Below are 24,489 nucleotides of genomic sequence, written 5' to 3'. Positions count from 1 at the left end.
CCTAACACAATGGTTTTTCCTTCTCTGCAGTCAGAGCACCCTGCTTCTTATCCCCTTGACGCCTTAAATGCTCCCCTAGCAAACAGCATATACCAAGGGGTCCTTAATTCCCACAATGCCTGAACTAGCAGTGATACCAGAACCAAGGATGACAGCATATGTACTGTTTCTGAGTCACACACTATTTCTTTCTCTGAGTTTTGACCTTCAAGCTCCCCATTAAAACTGTTGCTTTTGGCAGAAGTAAAACTCTTGACTACAAAATAAGGGGGAGGAGGGAGAGGAGTGAGCAGTGATGAAATGGAAAAAATCAAGACATCCGACCAGAATTTAGACTGTTGGAAGAATAACATTTCCAAGTCATTTTTCCCACCAGAAATGAGGGAGAAAAAGGCTATGATAAGTTTTTGAAACTGTGAGCTGCAGGAATGCTCAGATTTGTGGTAAAAAAATAAAAAACAGTGGTACTCATATTTCATCTAGCACTCTCTAAACTTTGTATAAAACGGAGAAGTGTTATTACTCCCTCAGGGATACTTAGGGGACAAAGTGATACCATGAAACAAGTCTGCCCAGTGACTTTTCTTTATGCCTTTCCCTTCCCCTCCTCATCCTGCCACCCACCTCTGGTTCTTGTCGCAGCTAGGTGGGCACCTCCAAACAGCACGGAGCCAGACCAGGTCCCTTTCCCCTGCACAGTGCCTTCCCTGCTCACCAGGGTTTCCCTCAGGGGGAGGGCTGCCTTCTTCAGGTAAAATACATAGTTCTAGGTAATGCCTTATTCCAGCCTCGTTATTTCCTGACTGCACCTGATTCAATGACAAGAGTCTTAAGGATGATCTTGTAAAGATTGTGTTTTATCCATCATGGCCCAAATACAAAGTGGGGCATCAGTGAACACCTCATTGTTGTAGTCAGGTGGGTTTGTATCGCTCAGAGGAGAAAGTCAGGAAAAAGGAAAGGACAGAGATCATAAAAGCTTGATTTTAAAAGATTGCTGGTTTACTGTAGCAGTCATTAACCTGTTTTGCTAGCCTCCTTTGCTGCTGCTGTGGTCTTACAACCTGTTTTTCTGTGCTTGTGCCCTGCAGCACACACACCCCCACTGCTTGGGATGAGGTGTGTGCGTGTGCATGTGCGTGTGTTTGCACGCATGTAGCTTTGCCTTTTGCACTATCGGGGCAAAACACCATGGCAGAAATCTGTTCTTTCATTTTCAAGTGTGGGGCTGGGATACTTTGGGGGGAAAAAAATAAAAAGGAAAAGGAGCATCAGAAAGAGCAGCTTTGGAAAGGAATGAGCCACGCACTTCTTTGAGTCTGAAACTGCCTGAAGTTAACAGCTCACATAAGAAGAATAAACTGGCGGTGCTGTAATTGAATTTTTATGGAAATAAACAGGTGGCAGATTTACTATGGCTGTGGGGATAGCAGGAGGTGAAATGCTGCAGCCACATTAACCTGTTTAATTTAATAGCCTCTCTACTCCAAGAGAAAAAAAAAAAAAAAGGTACTGTGCAGTTAGTTCAGTCAGCTGGATGCCAAATGTAAATAACTACAATTACCCTACTATGCCCATGTGCTGTATGGGAAAGGGGGTTTGTGCCAACTCTCAACTCAGTTGTCATGTTTATGAATTAAGCTCCAGGAGTTTAAAAAACCCAAAAGTTTTCACGAAAAATCAAGACACACAGGAGGAGCATGCATGTGGCAGCAAGCGCAGGGTTTACCTGGGTCCCCTCTGCCATGTCTGCTACTTAAACCCAGCACCACAGGCTCACCATAAGAGAGATGTGACCAAGTCGGTAGCTTTGTGCCAGGCTACTGCCTACTGGGCTATTTAATAGCAACCTTTAATGCTCGCAGGGAACCTGCATCAAATTAGCACAGGGAATCCAAAACCATTATGTATTTATAATCAATGTAATTGTATGGGGAGGGCTGGAAATTTTACATTTAGCTTCTTTCCCCTTAACTGCTGATGCAAAACAAAAATAGGCTGAGGTATGAGAGGCGCTCTATTTGCAGCCTGGCATGTTAGAAGTATATGAAAAAAATGCTGCAATAATATTTGAAGTAGGACTCCAGGGCAGCCCTATAAAATTACACACTAAGGGAATGGGGAAGCTGCACAATTAGGCAGCCACCAGCCAAAAATGGGTTCCAGGGCTCTGCCCCTTGTGCATAGGGATGATGATACAGTCTTTAAGTATATGATCAGTCTGTAACGGTGAAATATAATAATGAGACACTTCCTGGTGCACTGCTCTCAGTAAGTTTCTGTAACCCCCTACACCTGTGGGTAAGTAGCCATTAAATCCTTCATACATAGTACTTCTTTTAATCCAATCAAGTGGATGTACTTCTCCAGAAAATTGCTCTGTTCATGAAAGGGAGTCACAGTCTCTGTTAGTATATACCGGCATTTGCTTTAATAAAGCTACGGCAATTTATATGCATTGAAGATCTGGTCCAAGTGGTCATGTAATTAAAGACTGCAATGCAATTGCATCTCATTAATATGGCTGAGATAAAGCTTTCATTTTGTCACTACCTGCCTTCTGAGCAAAATATCTGGGGTTTTATCATACATTCACTGTTAGTCTTTATGTAATTTCCCAGCTATCTTAAGACAAGTATGACTGAAAACAAGAAGATCCCATAATTTGAAACACTTCAGCAAGACATGACTGGAAAAATGCACATTGCTCCACGTCTCATTCACTATGCTCTGTGCAATATACAGACTGCACACACAAGAATCCTTCCTTATTCCTCGCTAATCTTCAGTAAATTATTGCCTTTTCTCATTTATTCATGGACAAAAAAATCCCTGCCTTCCCCTCTGAACATTTAACAGTTGCTGCTCAACTTACTGGACATCTTTAAAACCCTTCTTACCATACTGTTTTGCTATACCTGCTACCCTAAATGACCTAAAAAGGTCAGAAGGACAGTAAAAAGGGAAAGGACTTTTTAAAGAAAAATGTCTTTTAACACACAACAGGTAATATTTGGCTTGGGAAACTGAAGTCCATTTTCCTCTTGTTCTACGTATTCTTTAAATCCTAAGAAAAGCTTGTGCTCCTGGCTCCATTTTAAAATTGTACTTTCTGAAAGAATACTGATCTTAAGTAGTTATGGTGATAAAAGTATAAAACAAATGCAGAGCAAGGGCCAGCTTTTCTGTCTCCAACAATGCATCTAAGCAAAGAGTAAATTTAAACACCAGTAAGGATCACATGTTGCAAACTCTAACTGCTAGAAAACAGCTCATTCTTAAACCGTATAACATTATTACTAACCTTCCTCTTAGCTGTGATCTATCTTAAATATTGCAGTACACAATTAGGGTATGCAGAAGATACAAGGCAATGAGTCTGTAAGCTGAGGGTTAAAAAAAAAAAATTCTGTCCAAGAAATCAGTCTTATCTCCTTTACTTATCTCAACAGTTTTCAGCCTGATCTGCATGAAGTCACAGTGGATGAACCCCTAGCCCTGCGGGTCAGTTCACCCCTTAATAAATACGAATAAATTACAGGGGGTGAGACCCCCTCCCCAGAAAAGCATGAAGCACGGCAGAACAGAAAGAACACCTTATTCCTTCGGTGTATTCCTTTATAAAAAGGCAAATCACCACCGTAGCGACATTTTGAAGTCACACCCACGAATGACCGTAGGAGCTTGAATTCGCAGCTGAGTTGATGCTACCACCTAGTGGGTATTGCTGGGAGAACGAAACCACATAGGGAAGGAAAAGCTGCTCCGATGAGCCCAGCTATTCAGCGAAACCGCTCGACTTCCTAACAAGCCTGCAATTTGACTGCAACCACAGTGAGAAGAGTAAAAAAGAAAAAAAAAAAACAAAACAAACAAACAAAAAAATAAAAAAAAAACCACCAAACAAAAAAAACCTCTACAGATTAGGCGTCTCCTGGTGTTTGCTTTTTCTCAGGGAGGTCTCCAACCCAGCAGTAAGACCTGCTGGAAGATGTTTTCTTTGAGCAGAAAGCAAGTCAGGACTCTTTAGATCAGTCGGTACCCTGTCATCCGCTGATAGCAAAGGATGATCCGTGTTCTGTGTCTTTGGACTTTGAGAAACAGCCTCAGCTCTGCAAACTGAAAACTCAGTATTTCTTAGCACTGAACCTACCACTAAAAATCTGAAACATTATCACTGCAATTGCAAATGAAAACAATATAAACTCACCTTATTGTCATCAAATCTGAACTAATTTTTAAAATAAAAATAATGTTTCTCTTCTCCCCCCCCCCCGAAGTTCTGTTAAACTTCAGGAGGGTTGGTCTTCTGTAAGAAATACCTTCAGGCTGCCCAGTCCCTCACAATGCTAGGATCTAGCATGCAGAGAAAAGACATTTTTGGGTAAATATGCAAAATATTGCACTGATGGGGACCTTCTTCCACAGAAACTTGTGTCTAAACTGGCCACTACAAGCCATAAATGCAGGAAAATTACGCTGCTCCTCACAGTGGTATAGGATAATGAAAGTGTTGAAACTAGAAAAATATGATACAGGTGTATAAGAGTCTTGGGAGTCTGAAGATATCATAAACCACTCACGCTTTTCTCTTTTTACTGTCAGAACCCTATAACGCCTACAGAGTGTTTTATCACCAGTTTTTCCTCACTTGGTTCCTTATATGTAATGGATACAAATAACTCTTATAGGTAGTGAAGTAGTATTCAGTTACGTAGTACTGGTAACCTAAATACTCAGATTTTATTTCTCTTCAGCAGAACTGGTTTTTAATCCAGGTTACTCTTTGGCACGCAAGCATGAGAAGTTAATATTCCTTTGAATTAACAAAAAATTAAAGTAAACCAAATAGCTACTAAAATAAATTTGGAAGAATTTTGCCCTGACAGGATGATAAATATTCCAAGGAACCCAGTTCTACATATGTACAGGAATTTTACAGCTGTTCTGATATGCATTCAACAATGTAAGTGTAAAAACCACTGCCAAAACAAAGGGCAAAGAATTTTTTGTGTATATCTGCTTATCAAATTCCTCAAATCTTTTTGCATCTTTTGTGATGTTGTCTCATCTTTTTCCAGCTGGCTTTTTTATTTTTATTTCTTTATTTGGTTATTGTCACTCAATCATCTCATGTCTATTTCCCAAACCAGTATTTTCAATCCAGAATAACGTATGCAACATATATTAAGATCTTTTGATACTGATTTTTGCTTTGTTTTTGGGTTTTGGTTTTTATTTTGTTCCTTCCACAATGGCTTCCTTACTGCATTATGCTTCAAAACATGCCACAATCTCACCTTTAGAAGTACATCTTCATAGCTCCATAGAATATTCTTGATTCTTCCATTCCAGGAGTGCTAAAAATCCCGTGCTTTTGGTTTCACAGCATATGTGAAATGTTCCTTCAACTCTAATCTGAATGAGTGAGATATCCTTGAGTTTTACTGTTCCCAAGCACATAAGGGATCTCATCCTAATGAAATTTTACATGAACTTGAGTTTAATCTGAATCCACATCACTTTTATCCAGACTCCTTTTTCTTTCCAGATATAGTAGTCTAAATTTTAAATCAAGTGAAACTCTACTCACAGCCAACCTAACATCAGTGCACAGTCATCTGAAATATTTGGGAAGATCTTGTAGTGGTGATATAAGCACAACTTCTCTTATACCTGTAAGCTGTATGATAACTTGAATAGCAGACCAGAATAAGACCCATGCCTTTGAAACTTATTTCACAGTCCAAGTCTAAACCATCATAATTGAAGCACCACTGCAATTTGCATGTTTTCATTTGTTTGCAAATATATCACATTGCTTTTTCTATTAATCCAACCCAGGTGTGTGAACACAGACATGTTAACTCAAAGGGCCCAGAATCCCTGCTTATGAAAATCAGTTGACAGCTGTGGAATTGGTTAATTTACGTCATTTAACCATCTGGCCCTCTGGCATCTTCTATCAACTATAGCCTGAATAACAGTTGAGTAGCTAAGCATAAACTAACAGATAGTGAACATATGCAAAACGTTTTTACATTTTGTAATTCAAAAGTAAGAAATAGATTTTCCATCCAGAAAATACTTAGCTCTCCATCTGGCACTGAAAGTGCCTTCACCTGAAATTTAGATGCTGAAAATACTGAGCAATGATCTACCTGTTGGCATTAACGCAGAACTATTACAGGCTGGACACACACAGACCTACCCAGCATCTGTGCCATGGCAAATCCCCTGGAGCATTCACCAGCAGGCATTTCCCTCACCACCTAGAGACTTGATGAATTTCTTCTACTGAAGTGACTCCACTTGCAAAAACTGATTCAATATTAAATCAGTGAGGAACCCCAGCTCTGTGCTCAGGGAGTTAGCATTTCTCTTTCTCACCATAGTGGTAGAAACCAAAGTCCTCTCAAGCCCTCAGAGAGCTTGGAGTGACACTGGTGTCCTCTCCAATGTTCATTAGACTTCCCTGTTCATTTCCTTGTTTGGAAGGGGGAGCGTTGACCAGCCTTTGCCCATACCTCCTGGCCAGCCTTCACAGCTGTGCACCCTGAACATACAGAAAGATCCTTTCCTCCCTCTTTTCTGAGTAAGACATCTAAACTGTTCTCTTCCTTTCTGCTGATCAGGCTAAACAACTCCCTACTCAACACACTGTCTTTTACAAACCCCACTCTTAGTCCTTTAAGATATATCCACAAAGCTGGACAGTGGTATTCAAGCCAGCGTGGGTATCACAAAAGGCCCTGGCCACATTAGCAAAGCACCCACTGATAACAGGGCTGGGCTGTGTGTGCCCAGGGAAGTTGTTGATCTAACACAGCTGTGCTCCCTCCAGTACTCCACCCAGCTATCTGAGCAATGCAAACCGCTTCTCCCTCTGTATAGCCCTTGGGGCTGCAAGTTTCATATTGCAGCACTAAGCCTCATTGGGAATCTAATCTCAGTTTTTCTGTGGCTAGAGCAGGCTTATTTGCATGTTGATGTGGCAGTAAGAAAACTGGAATATTTGTTCTTTTTTGAGGATCCTTATACTCCTATCACCCCCTAAAATTTGTTCCACATGTCTGCTGAAGGTGTTTGTCTCTGCTTCAACAATCACACCAAAATAATATGGTCATTGCCCAAATGCCGGTCACTGCCATCTTCTCAGTAAGAAAAAAAAAGGATCTTTGATCTGAGCTAGTTATTCATCCTGCCCCACGCCTACTACTACTATTAAAAAACATAACACACTGGAGGGAGATTGCGCTATATTTCATGAACATTCATTGCTGGTGCTAAGGGACATACCCATCTGTTATTTGCTCTCAGTTTTGCTTACTGGTAAAACAGGAAAGACAGCTTGCTGATGGGCTCTTTGAAGCAAAAGGCTTCTCTCTTTTTTACAATTAAAGTCTATAAATTATTTTTTCTGTAGATGTTATGCAGTCTACCTCAAATCAAAATTACTTCTACATACTAAAATGAAATATTCTGTACATTTTTTTGGTATCACATGACAATGAGTGACAGAACCTTATAGCAGTGTGACACTCCTTAAAATATATTGAACTGGACTTTTTCCCAGCACACTCTAGCTTTGTGCTATCTGGGTTTCAAACATATGCTCTAGTGTGTTTTTCAGCTATGCTGTCTTACAAAAATGTGTGAGGGAGTTAGTGTGTTCTGGCTCAGGGACCCAGGGGGAATTAAGGGCAGGGGGCAGGCAGGAGGACGTAGCTGCCTGCAGGACAGAGGCTATGACGGATACTAGGCTATGTCCTTTCAGGTGTTCTCTCTGCTCATTTCTATGGCCATCATAGACAACAAGAATATCCCAGTAGACAGCCTGCTAACACACTGGGAGTGACTTAGCTATCGGACACTCCAAACAAATCCCCTCCAATGGTTACTGCATCCACCAGAACTGTTGGAAGTCATCCCCCACTTTGGGGTCTCTCAACGCAGCCAGGGGCACTGGGGTAGAGAAGGTCCTGTCAGAGCAGGTATGTGCAGGGACTTGGGCCTTGCCATGGTGAGCAGGCATTCCTATCAGTTTGGTTCTAGGCATCTTGTTGACCTTTCCCATGCCAAGTTTCTGCTCATTAGCGTGTAGATCTCTACTGTGTAGAGATCAAACATAAAGGCATAAAATTGATGTCAGGAATACACTTCCCAGAAGAACATTAAACACACCCTTGTTTTTGTTGTGCTTCTACTCCGCACGTGCTCAGACACTTTAGTTACCTACACTTTTTCAAAAAGGCAGTATCTGAAGATTTCAGCATTTAAACAGGGATGGTTTTCACCTCCAGAACATGTTATCAGGGATAAAGCACACCTTATGCATGTGAGAATTGTGTTTTCAGAGTGAGACCCAGTCCTTCCTTTTTGTACTCAGAAAAATCGCCTCATTGCCAACCACCATCAATCAGTGCATCAACTCAGATTTAACACCCAAAAGTATGAGAAGTCCCCTAGAAAGCTTCCCATTTTGCCAAACAAATCCATAACCTGGCAGTGACCCACCTAATGCACAGTACCTGTGCCACCCTTCAAGCTCCATCAGTGGACTGCTGGCTAGGCACTGGGTTCTTCTTCGTTTAGCACAGCAATATTTGGTAGTGACAGTTCTGAGGAACAGGAGCTGCTCAGTGGAAAGGGACACCAGCAACAGATTATATAGTTTCTTTTGCTATATAGTCGAAAGCAACATTTAAAGCTTTGCGGTGGAAAGTTAATTTTCTGACATTATAATGCCTGCTGGTATTATACAATCAGGAAGCATAAGATGAGCTCTCCTCTAGGATTCACAGCCAACAAGTTCTGAGCTTTCCAGATTTAGATGCACTATCTAATGAAATGCAACAGTTAGCAGTGTACTCTGTGCGTTTCTCAAGATATTTGAGAACAACTCATTGTTCTGACAAGGTCATTTCTACTGCTTGGCCCAATTAAACCTCTTAAAGAGAAAAAAATAGATTGCCCATTAGCACAGAGAATTCAGCTGTAGAACCAAGATATCTCAAAGAGCCTGCGTAGTTCAAAATAGGTAATAACATTGGAATGAATTTGCTAACACAAACACCTCTGCACAAACATTTTCATTTTGCTAAATGTGATCAATACACAGAATGCCTATAATGGAGTCCTATGGATGTGCAACTTCTAAATATGAGATACTCAGATAACTAGGCAGCAACCTTTCCCTGTTCTTCTTCCCTGTGTATCTCCCCATTGTTCACAGCAATCTACAACATACAAGCCAAACCTGAGGAGGAGTGTTGACTGGTAAATTCCTATTGCTTTGGGAGGACAGAGGTCTGCATAAGCTGAGTTACCATGCCACAGGTGTCATCTTAAACTATCCTAGGAAAACATTCAAGGAAGAATACCAATGCTCTCTGGTTGTATTGTTATTCTGCCTCTCCTATCCCAATAAGCCCTCAGGGAAGGCTGACAAGTACTATCTTACTAACACCAGTCAAGTATTTTGAGATTCTTGATGAAAAGTGTTGCTGAAACACAAGTCTCACAAGCAGTGAGAGTTCTGAGCCACTGGAGGTTGGCCACCAGAGCAGCTGGGCAAGCACGGCACCGTAGCATAGCCTGGGCGGCTCAAGTCTGTTGAGGACCTTTGCTGTGCTTCATGGAGGGGCAGGCATCGCAGCTGCAGTGCGCAGGTTCACCTGGCTTATGCTTAAAAGGTGACTTAAGGTTGAAGGCAAACGCAGGCAAATGCCACGTCAAGTGCACTCACTCCTTGTGTGCCTCTGGCTACAGGAATTGGTTTGCCTGAAACACACTATACTGGTGGGTCACCTGGGTTCAGATGGACTTTGGGGATACACCAGTACGTACAAAGGGTAACCTTACAGTGGAAAAATCTCAACTGTGTTACTGCTTTGCCTGCAGCAATCATCGTTATCTCTTCTGTAAGCATATGTCGTTGTTGCAGCTGAACATAATTACAACAGCAATGTGTCTACACTTTGAAAAAAACGTGTAGTTTGCAGTGATGTGACCCCACTGTCACGGTCTGTCTTGGCTCTGTAATTCTCCTTCATACAGCAACTTTGCCACATGTTTGGGTTTTTTTTCCCTCCTGGGCAGAATAAAGGAAAAAAGCACATAACAAAACCTCTATCGGTCCTGAGGCCCTTAATCGTTACTCAGGCAAACGTGCCTTTAAAGCTCAGCTGATATCTGCCTCTGTGCAGAGGGACTGGCCCCAAAAGGACCAGTCTGGTTTGTCCCCATAGACTTCCCCATTTAATTCAGCCCTGGGCATTGACCTTCACCTGGGAGCACTGGAAAAATAGCACAGATAGATACACTCACTTGCTATGAAGAAGGCCATTGCCATTGACCAGGAGGTATCCCTTCCTGCTCCAAGCAACAATGACCTTCCTCTTGAGACTTTTTGGGGCCATGGCACAAAGTTCCTCTCCCCAGAGGCAGAAAGGCCCACCTCTCTGTCACAGTCCCACAGCATTTCTGAGGCACCAGAACAGAAAGAGGGCTTAGGTAGCACCAGGTCATGAAATCTCATGTCATGTGGAAAGGGCAATCATCCCCTATGCCCTTTTCCTTGGTTAAGAAAATTAAAGGGGAAGAAGGGAAGACATGCACAGGCTCAATAGAAGTAAAAAAAAAAGTCAGTTAAAAAGTAGGCAGAAATACCTGTACATGTGTATTAGTTATAATAGATTAACAAATGCTTTTCATCTCTGGTCCTCTAATACATCTCATCTTTGAAATATGCGTACTTTTTAGTAGGGCCTGTTACAATAGCACGAGGGGCAATGGTTTTAAACTAAAAGAAGGTAGATTTACATGGGACATAAGGAAGAAATTTATTATAATGAGGGTGGTGAAACACTGGCACAGGTTGCCCAGAGGGGTGGTAGATGACCCATCCCTGGAAGCATTCACGGTCAGGTTGGAGGGGGCGCTCAGCAACCTGATGTGGTTGAAGATGTCCCTGTTCAGTGCAGGGGGATTGGACTAAGTGACCTTTACAGATCCCTTCTAACCCAAACCATTCTATGATTCTATATGTGTGTGTATATACACATATATATACACACACAAATATTTCCTGGTATAATTGGTTCATCTGTCAGCCTGTTTTTATGCTGCCAAGAGCCTTCTGGGAGAAACACTAGGGATCTCATGGATAGTCTGAACTTTCCATTACTTCCTTTCAAACAAGGTCTATGGATTATTTATCTCTTCCCTTCAAGTGTAAACACATTCTGTCATACATTATTACATGGAGCTCCTTAGGGACTACATAATGCAATTAGATCCCCTTTTGTCACCTTCTTTCTAGGCCTGGAGATATTGTATTCTCCAAACCTCTTCTCATCCATAACACATTAATTTAATTCCCTGCAGTACACTCTTTGCCCTTTTCTGCACTTCTTAGAGTATTTAAGTACCATCTTCAAACTTTTGTTATGAGACTAGCCAACAGAATAGCACACAGGAATTAGTCCAATTTTTGGAGGTGTTGTAGCGATGTTTTCTTTTTTTGACTTGTAACAATGCTCTTCCTGGCCTTCTGGCAGCTCAATCCTTTGAGAAAAGGAGCCTCAAAAGCAAGCCATTTCTAAAAAGGAGCTACAGCTTGTTGCTTTCTCTGGTGCACTTCAGTCATTTCCAAGGCTGTACTGTACTGAGTATCCTGGGTTATATGATTTCCTTTTGCTCAAGCGTGTCATCAGCATCTCGATTCTGTTCTGGTAGTGTTACAGTCAGCACACAAACAGTGCAAGCAATGAATTTCAAAATAGATATGCTGGGAGCTAAAGGGCATTTTCTTAGTTTTCAAAGTGTTGTCACAAAGTGCTGAAACCTTGAATACCTATCAGAAAGAATGATACATGTGCTTTGGAAAGGAAGGTTATAATTTGTAACAGCAAGACTTTCCATTCTAAAAAAATAAAATAAAACTGAGAGAACAAAATATCAATCCCTCATCAAGCAACCCTCTGGAGAAATCATCTATCTCCTTACAAGCAATACCACTTACGAGTGAAGCATTCTCCACTTTTCTTTCTCAAATGAACTTTGTGCTCAATAAAAGCATGAACATGTGATTACATTATGCTTCTTACAGTTGTCAGTGCCTGACTATATTTAGTCTGCTTCTAAACCTCGTCAAGTTTACATTTTCCCTATTGTTAAATAGACTATTTTGTGCAGTTTATTTCTTCTGCACAGTAATGAGCAGACTGGTATTTGTCACTGCTGTACTATCATTAACAGCAGACTGGAACAAGGCCATGCCTTGCTGGAGCAAAGCCAGACCAGAGAAGTGTCTTAATATATGCGAAAGCTTATGCGACAGAATACCCCAAACAGAGAGAGCCAGAAAGTTTCCAGCAAAATAAGTTTTCATTGAAATGCATCAGGTTCCTCAAACACAAAATAATAAATAGAAACATGCTGACTTTGGTGAGGGGGCCCTGAGAAATATGACTGGATTCCTCTGGAACCCAGGGTCTGTCCTGGAAGCATCTTTGCTCTCAAGAGCCCAGCAGTTATTCCATAATTCAAAGCCCAGAAGCAGATCCCCCTTGCAGGCTGTCACAGTTAAGGGGGGTCCATGAATTTCTCAAGGAGTTTTTTTTAGTTTTCCCTAGTTTTTTCATTGTTTCACACACATACTCCTCTTTTCCCTAAAAATGAAAATAAAACCCAACAAAAAAATCCAAAGCACCAGGGTTTCCAAATACCCCAGGACTGTGAAAAGAAATGTCTGTTTTCCAATAGCTCTATTGTCCAGTATTGACTTGTTCAGAGAGCTCATAGTAAGTTTGAAATGCAAGTCTATACAATGCAACACTCAGGGTGAGAATACGCTTTAAAATGTAACTGCTTTTGTTTCCCTATAGGTAGAGGGAAAATACACTAATAGCAGGCAGTGTTGCCTGCTCATATGTGTTCTTGTATTTCTTTCTCTTTTGGTGGAATGTACTATGTTTCAGAATTTTCACTGGAGTCATCAGCAACACTGTACAGCCTCTTAGTATGGGAAGTAGGCTCCTTGAAGAGTAAGCTTGGATTTAATGGTGGGTTTAAATGGTCTAGGTAGTGTACTTCTTTTCTTAATCCAAGCGTCACTACAACTCGCCTGTGTGAAACGACATGAAGATCCAAACCAGATGAATCGGTACTACATCTGCAGAATGAGTATAGCGTTGAACTCTGGTCTTCTCACTAGTCTAGTGTGGCGCAACTGTAGAGATGACTTATGAGGCAATTCCTTTGTATTAATTTAGATGGCATGCTCTCCCCCTCAAAAATAACTTACGCATTCTTCTGCCCACGCCACAAGTACATTTTGCTGAGTCAGCTTTAGCTAGGCCTTTATTTCAATGCCATAAATTTCAACAACTGGTGATAAAATATATACTTTTTCTTGCTTAGGAGCACCAGGAGTTTAAGGTCTACATTTCTCTAACCCTGGAGCTGGGTTTGATCATTATAGTAGTGCCTGGGGGTAAAAGTAATTAATTGTTCCTGACCAATATTTTTCCATAAACACTATTCACGATTTGTATATATAAACATGTCTATGTGAGAAAAAAACCCTTAAACAAGCAAAAAATTCAAGAGATGGAAAAATATGCCTTATAGCTGGGCACAGGGTGGTGGTGCTGACAGCCGTATTTACAAATGAAACTACTCTTTTGGTTGTAAGATCCAAACTTGTCTTAACTATTCCATTAGCAGTAGCACCTGGGGTTTTTTTAGAAGATCACTTATACATGCCAAATCATACAAGTAGGATTTTATTTTACTATTATCCTGAGTCTGATAGGGCCTGGGTTGCTATTTCTGCCTTCTGAATCCTCTTATTTGCTGGCTACATTCCCTGGCATGTGTGGTGTCATGCCACACAGGGGGAGAGGTTTGCTTTTCCCTGGAGCGCTGCAAACACTGCCTAAAGGTTCACAGACTCTTAGTGGCAATAATGTCTAATGTCCCCAGTTCCCTGTCCTACTTAGACACTCCGTATCAGCCTGTAAGCTAGATTTCATGTCTAGACAGATTTTTATATCCTGTTGGCTTGGCAAAGACAAAAAGTTGGGGGCTTTAGCTTTCTATTGTGTGGAGTACAAAATGATCCCCAGGGTCAGCTGGCCATTCTACCTGGCAAAATGCTGTGCCACAGGGACATAGGTCACTGGTGTTTGTGTACATATGCATACACATATATATACATAGGACCTAATCTCAGTCCTTCTCTGGTTTTCTCTCTGGCTTCTCTCCATGCCACTTCCTGTGGTTCATTATTATTTTCACCTGTGATTCACTTACCACAAGTCTTATGTTGATTATTGGGTATCAGAGTGATTTGCGACCTGTGGAGGCTGGTGACAAGTGGAATAGATGTTTTGTAGACCCTTCTAACCCAGACATCAATAGTACAGTTGCCTGTGATAGCAATCAGATGATTCCCACATTTCTAACATACTTGGGCAAATGTTAAATGCATCCTGCCCCTTCCTTCCCTTTGTTTTTCCTCTTAAAGTGTCATCTGTAGAGTTAGACTTGTAAGACAGAAAAATATCTGATTTAAGGCTAAATTTACCTTTTCTCATGAATATCTACTCTGTAGAGGAAAGGACTGTAGTGGAAAGGACTTGGAGGAAACATTGTAGTGCCTTGGAGGAGAGACAGAATCAAAACACACATTTTCAAGAAAATACATAGCCAGTTTCACGTAAGATAGCTGAAGGTGTGGATGGGTGTGATGAATCTTACATTTAACTTCATTACAGACAAAACAAAGTTTTGTCTGCAAATATAATGAAGAAGTGAGCCCAAAGACAGTGATTCACCTCAAAAGTTTCAAATGCCCCTCTGTATTGTATCTCAAGCCTGTAGGTGGAGTTGCTTGCTTATTCTGAACTCCGTCACCAGAAATATTCCCTAAGTGTAGAAATCTATAGTTAGTGTCTAAAGTTAATCTTTGTGATTATTCCAAGGTTTCGTCTTAAAGTAGAAGCTTCAAACAGTTGCAGACAACTGAAATTAGGATGTTGTATTGGAAAATATTCCTTCATTCGCATTATATTTCTTCCTCTCCAGTAGTTCCAATTTATGTCTAAAGTCTTCACTGCTCTTTCAATGAGTTATCAGCATGCTTTTGTGGTGATGAAGGTTGACCACAAACTAGGCTGTACTGGTGAGACTGAAGGCAGCAACTCAAGGAAGTGATTGTTCTCTTTTTAGCACTTCTGAGACCACATCTGGAGTAGCGTGACAACTTTTGGGCTACCCTACACCAGCAGGACATGGACACACTGGAGCAAGTCCAGCAAATGGCTACGAAAATGGTTGGGGGTCTGTGAGGAGAAGCTGAAGGAGCCACTCAGTGTGGAGAAGGCAAGACGTCCTCAGCTGTCCAGTGGGTGCTTTTATGGAGGAGAAAGCCAGACACTTCCTGGAGGAAGAACAGTGAAAGGACAAGAGGCAAAAGACATCAGTTGCACCAAGGAACAGAATTTCACCATGATGGTGGTCAAACACTGGAGGAGGCTGCCCAGAAAGGCTGTGCCATCTCTGTCCTTGGAGGCATTCAAAACTCCACTGGGCATAGCGCTGAGCAGCCTAGTCCACCAGAGAAGTTGCCCAGCTTAGGTAAGAAGGCTGGACCAAACAATCTGTAGAGGTCTCTTCCAAACCAATTTTTTCTGTGATTCTGGTCTGCAAATCTGGAAGTCCTGCAAAGAAATGGAGCAACGTGCAAATCAACAGGCAAAGGTATAAAGAAAGGGAGGAAACCAGGGCAGTATTAATCCTGAGCTGAATTCCTCTGCCATTTGAGATGGTAAATTATTTCATAATCATAACTAGGAAAATGTCCAGTTCCTGTGGCCCATTTATAAAATGCACTGACATTGAAAGAAGTCTTCCAGAACAACATCCTTCCCCCTCTCACAAAATGTGCTTGGATTTTTGATAACATTTCGCAGAGGGACAGCCAGCCCTGAGAGAACTGATTAATTCCACTCCCTATTCACCTGGGGCAGGTTAAAAGCTGGGATGCAGGCATCTAGCCTAGCAATACCAATTATAATAGTAAGATGACTAATGAGATGAGTAATGGAGGATATCATGGCTTAAAATTTCACCTTTCCCAGAGATGAAAGGTTGAGGGAGATATAGTTGCATTTATACTCTAATTCCTCCCATATAGGGACCAGATGGCTTTTGGAATTGATTCCATTGATTTTCTTTCTTTTTTTTTTTTTTTTTTAATTTGACTTTCTAGCAAGGAAGTTCTTCTTTCACAGCAGCTGTGTGACTTATCTCTGCATAGTCCTCCAATGGTTCTTTCTTCCCTTCCCGCTTCCTAATCTGTGCTTTTTTTTTTTTTTTTGATAACTGAGAAGCCAATTTTGCAAAGTTTAAATGTAGCAGCAGTGCAAGACGGAAACATTATTCTTTTGCTTGTTATTAACATGGTTTGTCACTTATGCTAAACAAAAATTCTGCCCTCAGAAAAAAAGGTTACACGCAAGAGAGATAAGTGGTAGCTTACTGTACAGCATGTTAAAATGTTTTGCCTTCCACTAGGCTCACAGTCTGTTCAATATTGTGTGTCTAAGTCACACCTGGAAAAGCACTTAAGCACATACCTATTTATAGGTGGCAGAAGTAGTTTGCTAACTAGGGACGGACTACTCAGCTGGGGACTACATTTGCAAATTGCACATCTTTCAGCAAATCTGAGTAAGTATTGTAAGAGGAACCAGCTGAATAGCATGCATATGGTGAAGAAATTGCCGTACCATCAGAAAGGAAATATACAAAGTGGTACAGTTAATCACTATTATTAGTATTTTAATCAATGGAAATGATGAGAAACTAGTAATAAGGTACCCCAGTGTTTTGACTTGAAAGGTTTTTTTGGAGATTAGGAGTTTAAAAGAAGTTTGCACTATAAAGGGCAATATTTTAAAAAGGAAGGCAGGCTTAATTACATGTTTTAAAGAGCTCTCAACTTCAGGATATTTCAACAGTTCAGGCTCATCCAAGCATGATTTTGTAGGGCATCACGAGGTGGAACTGCTAGATCCCTCACCCATGGATCCCACTCCTACGGGAGTAGGAGGTCTCCTACTCCCTGTGAATCCACAGATGGTCCATGCAGTGGTACTGACTGCGCACAGGTCTGCTACTAAGGATCTGTCCAAGTGGAATGACAGTGTTGGAAAAGCAAGGTATTTTATGCTCTTCTTTAGACTCTTTGTCTATTGGCATATATCGGGGTGAATTTGTAGTTTCCAAAAAATGTAGCATCTGCGTCAGCGTAAGGCTCTTCTGAAAAAGGAGGTTTCTGTATGCTGTTTTACAAGGTTTGCAGTGGTGATTGTAGCAATAAACAAGTTTGTTTCACAGGGAAACTCTGGCCTTTATATTCCCAACTTCCCTCTGACGAGAAGACAACTTGCAAGACTGTAACATCTGCTGCCTCTTAGAAATAGGACAATAATATTAGGTCAGCTGTACTGCACAGACAGGATATTTGCAACCATGGAAATGTTGAGATCTGACCACAGGGACTGCACTGACCTCCTGAGTCACTTAGAAACCTTTGAGGGTCTTGCACATTGGGTCAGATCCACCATTCCCACAGGTTGTCTTTTGCCTTAGTGGAAACCATGACATATGTTCACACTTTTTACTTCACAAAGCAAGACAGTGCATGGAGAGTGCCAGTTGTCTTTGCTAGGTGACTCAAAGTGTTCAGATCTCTGGTCAAGAGGTCTGTCTCTCAGTTTGGAATTGTTTTTTATGTTTTCAATATAGTATTTGAGTTACTCTTTTCTCTGAGGCACTCAGTTCAATGACTTGAATCTATGGGCTGTCTGTTAATAACTTCATCTGACTATGGAGTGTAAACAGCAATGGTAAAGACACAGAACAGTCTTATAGTAAAATAGCTTTTGAAAAATTGAAGCCGAATTTATGCTAATATAGCTATAAATAAACTGAACTAGTCTATGACATCTCTACAGAGAAAAATAACGCAGCAGGGGTGCTTCTTACGGTCTTTCTCACACCTCTTTTTGTGATTATTCGATGACTTCAACTTCATGCACTTCAGAGAAATGCGGTGATGCCTAGTTGCCATGGCAGTACTAAAAAGCAGTCTTTTGCCTGTACAACTTTTTTTTCCTGATATTGGCAGCCACAAGAGGCACAGTCCTGATCCATGCATTGGTGATGGGAAATGGAGAGTATTTACCCTATATGAGTGCAAGACATGAACCCTCATAAGGGCCAAGATCTTTTCTCTATTCTGCGCCTTCAGGAACCATTTCTGTTTTCACTAGTGTAAGGCAGGCCAAAAACTACTGGCAGATACTTTGGAGAAAGGAGTTTTTCCCACAGCCTTTCCCTCCCTGTTCCCCTCCACTTATGGGCATTGTCTAACATACATGACAAAAATAATAGAATCACAGAATCATAGAATGGTTGGGGTTGGAAGGGCTCTGTAAAGGTCACTTAGTCCAATCCCCCTGCACTGAACAGGGACATCTTCAACCACATCAGGCTGCTGAGCGCCCCCTCCAACCTGACCGTGAATGTTTCCAGGGATGGGTCATCTACCACCCCTCTGGGCAACCTGTGCCAGTGTTTCATCACCCTCATCGTAATAAATTTTTTCCGTATATATAGGCTGAATCTACCCTCTTTTAGTTTAAAAATCATTACCCCTTGTCCTATCACAACAGGCACTGCTAAAAAGTCTGTCCCCGTCTTTCTTACAAGCCCCCTTTAAGTACTGAAAGACTGCAATGAGACCTCCCCACAGCCTTCTCTTCTCCAGGCTGAACGACCCCAACACTCTCAGCCTTTCTTCACAGAAGAGGTGCTCTAGCCCTCTGATCATTTTTGTAAAGAAAAGGAGAAATCATCCTCCTTCCTGACAGCAATGACTTTATTTGCAGTTGACATTTATCCAGGATTTAGACATTACACCTATCTGTCACCTTCTCCAGCCACCCTCCACTCTCCTTTAGAAACATGAAACCTTTCACTTGTACTGCCCTTTCTGACTTGCAGAGATGGAGCTTTGACTGCAGCTGAACTTAGAAAACTCTCTGTTACCGATTAACTTTTTCTTTCTATAGCTATATTGCAGTTCAGCCACTGAAGTCTGATCCAACTACAGTATCAGAAACTGAAGAACCAGGAGGGCAAATTCAAAGTATCATACAGGAAGCTTTGCTATATAAATACGTACATGCATGTGTGTGTCTCTGTGCACACATGAGAGAGTGCACACACACACACAGAGGCCCCGATTACTAAATTACACTCTTTTCCTAACTTCAGTCTGAGACAAATGAAATCGCCCCCCAAAAAAATAATGAAAGCCAAATTGATCTCCTAAGTGGATCAATAGAAACTTAACTGAAATAGATAGGGGAGTTTATCAGACCTGATGTAGTAAAACACTAATAAGATCACTTCCAATTCACACATATAGGACTAAATTTTGAGCATAAATTGATCTCATTGCCAAGGATGAATGGGAACCTTTAGTAACAGATTAGGGCTATAAAGCATTCTTTTTCTCTACAAACAGTAGATTTTCCTCTTATCCTTACTGATTGTCTGTTTTTAATGCTGCCCTTCTTCTGCACAAAACAGTAGATTGCTCTCTGAAGTGCTTATTTGTTTCAGAAAACAAACTATGGGTTCATCGTCTACACCATTTTGCACTGAATGGTACCTGAGAGGAGGAGTATGGGAGCGAAAATCACTTACAGCCACAAATGTAAAAGCATTCCTTTCAGAGCCCTTGTTGCAACCCCTGCCAGCAATGAGCACGCAAGGGGTTTTGGTGAAGTGGAGTAGCCTCAGAAGAAGGGACAGAGAGTTCCCAGCAGCACTGCAGAAGAGGGAAGATCTGAACTGGGGGCTCCCATCGCTGGTGCTGACCACCGGATATTTGGCATCTTCTCCTTTAAATTTTTGGTTTTGAGGTTGTCTGCAAGAAAGAAAAAACTAGTTTTTCCCTAAGTCCTTGACTATGAAATCTGCAAAAGGCATGTCACTTCCTCTGCCCCAGTGACAGGCACCAAGCCACCTTTTTGGAGTGGGGCTGAGGCACCCCATTCTCTGCATTCCCCCGGCTAGCGGGACACTTTCCTCCCTCAGCACATTGTCCTGGCTGCTTACCCGGGCATATGTACTGCTAGTTGGATGGATAATCTCATTGGGCTTATCACTACTACTTCAAAGAGTGGGATTTACCTCATCTATTTTCAGCTGCCCTAAAGTCCAATGTGTAGCTTATGTTCTTTTATAGCCTAAGGCTATTCTCCATGGCCAATGGGGAAAAACAGACTCCTCCAGAGGGAGTGATGAGAAAACCCACTGTACTCAAATGGCTATGAGCTGAGATGTGTCAGAGTATCAGTGTGAAAGGCAGTAAAGTCCGATGTTACTGGAGAGACAAGAAAGTACAACTCCACTAAAAGCAGAAGGCCGGCAGATAGAAATTCCTCCCATATATACCAGAATAGCTCACATTGCCTCCTGGAAGGACTGGTTTCTCTCCAGTGACTACAGGCATCTTCAACACATACACTGACTAAATGCTTAGTTTTCAGATGGTCAGAGGCAAGTGAAATGAATACAGCTTTGAAGATCCAGCAGCCACATCTGTGATGTTAGCTCTTCATTTGATCCTTTTTTTTTCCTGGAAAGCTGTTCATGAGCTGGAATATAACTTGTTTGCTGCAGGTTGATCCATCTAAAGGAAAAAAAAAAGAGGGGCAAGAGTAAACACTCCTTTTCCTGTTTTTAGTTGTATATATGTAAAAAACAATATTCAAAAAGAAGACAGCCCTTGCCCAGCTTTACCTTTCTCTGTCTGACTCTTAAAATATAAAGAGAGAAAATAAAAGGATTTGCCGAGAGAAATCTTCCTGTACTATAGAACATTTTGGGGGGAGGGGGAGACACAAAGAAGTATGTAGATGGAAAAACAAACCTGAGTTTTGACTATGCAATGTTTTGGTAAGGTTAAAGGTTCTCTCTGTACCAACAATTTCTGACCCGTTGTGCATAGGATACAAAGTTTTGTTGTAAGCCAGTCTGAAGCTAGCGTACTGTCTGTGAAGTGATACCAATCATTTTGATGCAGAGACATTCAGTAAGGAGTTTGGTATGCTCTGGGATTAGAGGATCCAGAAGACTTTCAGCACCAGCAAGGGAGGATGGCTGAATATTTATATCCTGAGGTATCACATTTAGAACAACTTACAGGGAAAATAGGGATGAAATTATAACACAGCAAAGTAACAGGCCTTTCCTAATGTTTTTTTAATAAAGTGATATTTAACAGGATCATTCGTGCTTTTTAATTGTAGAACCAGCTATCGTTAAGAAAATTGAATTCATAAATACATTTATAAAAGTATTCTACTGAGGTAATAACCTCTTTGTAAGGAAACCCTAGAGCAGTATACAAGAACAAATTGTCTACTATGGAAAGCAGAACAATACTGAAGATTTCTGACAGTAAGACAACTGGAGACCAAATGCAATATTCTCAGCGTTACCAATTACTACAGATAAACTCAATGAAAACCAGGCAGAACGGAAGAAAGATCAGATTTCCTGGACCAGAACTTCTGAACATGAATTGCTGTCTGAAAGAAGCATCTCGAATATGGCATATTATAACAGATGAGAAAACCAACTAAAGTGGAGTTACAATCAATTTTTGAAATAACAGAAACATAAATAAAAGCAGCAGTATCATGATACCCATTGGACCTATATTTTGTTAATAAGCTGTAAAGGATTTCTGCAAAATAGGCTGTTAACGTAAAATCCATAACTGTGCCTAGGCTTCAGATAGCTGTCTCTGGAATGATAGCTCCTGGTCTGCTCCTAGCATTGCCAAAAATACAAGAATATAAACTGCATCCAGAGTGCAGACAATAAAAATAAAGGCTTTTTTCTTTTTTTTTATGAACAAAACCTTTTAGTAATGGACTTGAATTGCAAGCTTTGCAGGAAAAACTTTGAAGCACTTTTGGAACCCAATGAGTGATATGCACACTGTTCAGAGGGAAAAAAAAGTACTGCTCCAAATAGAGTCCACAACTTCTACATTAAGACTTCCAGAAGTTCCTGTTACATCTGAAATTAAGCTTAACATATATCAAATTAGATGCTCCAAAACACAGACAACCAAAATCCATTGTTGTCTTTTAATATATATTTTATTACTTCAAAGGCATAATTGTAACTGAGGCACTTTGTGCATGCCCTTTCCATTATAATTCAAACTGAAATGTTTGGAATAGGTGCCGTAGCACAATGGAAACAATATTATTTGCCTGCCTTAATCAATCACAATTGTTTTATGGATATAATTCCTCAATTGTAGCTAAAGACTTCAAAACAGTATTTCTCGAATGCTTAAATATCAGATGACTCTCAGGGAATCACAATTTGTTAAATGATACAATATAGGCAGAAAAAGGAGATGTAACTGCCAAAATAATCTTTAAAAAAGCATTGTCCATGTATTAGTAACAAACCGCATCAAGAAATAAATTTGTATCAGATGCACGTGCATTGGGGGCGGGATGGGGAGCCACAAATCTTACCAGACTAAACTTTCACGGTGAAGAAAGGCAGGACAGAAACAACTTCAAAAAAGAAGTACAACAGGGAGATTTACCCCCCCCACCCAAGGAAGGTAGTGCACTTTTACAAGTGAAGGGAGAGGCGATTTGTGCACTGCTTCAGAAACACCTGCAGAGGAACATGGTGGGTGCCTGACCAGCGACCAACCTGACCTGGACTGTGTGTCACCTTTGTCATCTGAACTCCGCAGGAGTTGTGTGAGTACCTGCTGAAGGTTCGTGTCCATCCAGCCCACCTGCAAGGATGTTGCTTCCTTCTTCACCTCTTGCCTGAATGTTTCACAAGAAGAAGCGACAGACTCCAGTCACTGCCGTGGGCAGAGGGACCTGCTGTGGGTGGCCATTCTGTAACATTCGGCCCAGCCCTTTCAGAGTCTGAAAAAGAACATTTTGGTGGGAACTCGTTAAAGCCCGGTTATTTCTTTAAAGCATTTTGCATATGGCATAGCTATCTGTTAGGTGTTTCTCCCTTAGCCAGGACCAAAATAGCATGTTACACTACACAATTAATTAAAAAGCATTGCTGCCTCTCATGAAATTTGGAAATATGTGGTTTGTCCTAATGAGTAGTTCTGACCTGAAAGAAAATTAAAGAAACCAAAATGGAGAAAAACCCTCAACCCAAAACCCCAAACTACTATTCTTTACACTACAGAGTAACAGCACACACGAAAAAAAGGCTAACTAATGTTCTTCCTAGATAGGTTCAAAAAGGGAAAGAGAGACCGCACTTTTTTTTTGAGGCCATGTTCCTCCCAGGTATTAAACACCCTAGTCCAGATGCAGTCACTGGCTCAAGAAGTCCTTTCCCCCTCAGTCCGCTGAGAGGTAAGTCAGGGAAGCTATGTCTGTCACTCTTTCTGATATGTTTTTGTTCTCAGAAGAAAAGCCACAGACAGAGACATGACTCTAGACTATATGGACCTTTGCTCCCAGCCAATACAGGAACTTTTATATTCATAGACCTGTAAAAAGGCTAGATTGCGCAGACTACAAAGAAACTCCTGGGTTGCAATTTCTTGCTTGTTTCAGTCCCACATGGTGGCTGGAGGCTCTTGGGACACAAACATAGAGCCAACCAGGCCTTGTAGTGGAAGTCACCCAAACTCAAACACATTTGCTGTCTGAACATAAATGGGGGAAAATTACAGAAGGCAAATTGGAGAGCTTGAAAAGTTTATATGATTGATCATTCTGTATTCATACAAATGAATGCCACAACAGCTTTGACCTCTTCTCAGCTCAGTCCTAGTCAATATAACTTGTCCCAGGCATCTCTTACTTGCCCTCAGGTTTCATCCAACAGCCATTGGTTTTCTTTGGCAAGGAGACAGAGGTCTGTCTCTCTGGCATCCTCCTTTAGAAGGACTTTAAGCCTCTAGTTGCCTCTTCAAGTCGCCATGCCTTGAAATTCATGAGGACAAAACTCTGCCCATTCTTTCTTACAGGCAATGCCTCTGTCGGTGTATTGCCCTGATGCTTTCTTCTTTTCTCCAGCCTCCTAAAATAAGCCAGCTTTTGCAACTGCCCTCAGGAAATGAGGCTTTTTTTTTTTTTTTTGAGATGTGCTTGCCTCCCCAGGGAATTGAATTAATTATCCCCCACGGAGACAGGAGCACAGAAATATGCACAACACTGGCAGCACTGATATGTTCAGTTTTGGGGCCTATTTCTTTTATACGGCCTATTGTAGCTCAGTATAAAAGACTTTATGATTTGCAAGCTTCCAGTAGCTCGCATTTGTCACAAACACCAGTGTCAGGGTGGGCTCTCAAAAGCTGCCTGTTTTTCCCCAGACTTT

General features: G+C 41.2%; 1 long non-coding RNA gene across 4 annotated transcripts; it reads right to left on the bottom strand.

Moving 5' to 3' along the window:
* Positions 1–10,603: 10,603 nt before the first annotated feature.
* On the bottom strand, positions 10,604–23,066 carry LOC135313167 (uncharacterized). Of its 4 annotated transcripts, none has more exons than XR_010372787.1 (4): positions 22,837–23,066; positions 20,542–20,779; positions 19,789–20,011; positions 10,604–15,728 (listed from the first exon to the last, which is right to left on the bottom strand). It is a non-coding gene; the product is annotated as an uncharacterized LOC135313167 (long non-coding RNA). The 4 variants fall into 4 exon arrangements; XR_010372785.1 differs by having other exon boundaries at positions 22,895–23,066; XR_010372786.1 differs by having other exon boundaries at positions 20,555–20,779; positions 22,895–23,066.
* Between the last annotated feature and the right edge of the window lie 1,423 nt (positions 23,067–24,489).

Source organism: Phalacrocorax carbo, chromosome 4 (genome assembly GCF_963921805.1).
Source record: "Phalacrocorax carbo chromosome 4, bPhaCar2.1, whole genome shotgun sequence".
Taxonomy (NCBI): Eukaryota; Metazoa; Chordata; class Aves; order Suliformes; family Phalacrocoracidae; genus Phalacrocorax; species Phalacrocorax carbo.
The sequence above is the reverse complement of the archived record's forward strand: the minus strand, read 5'-3'. Positions and strand labels throughout refer to the sequence as shown.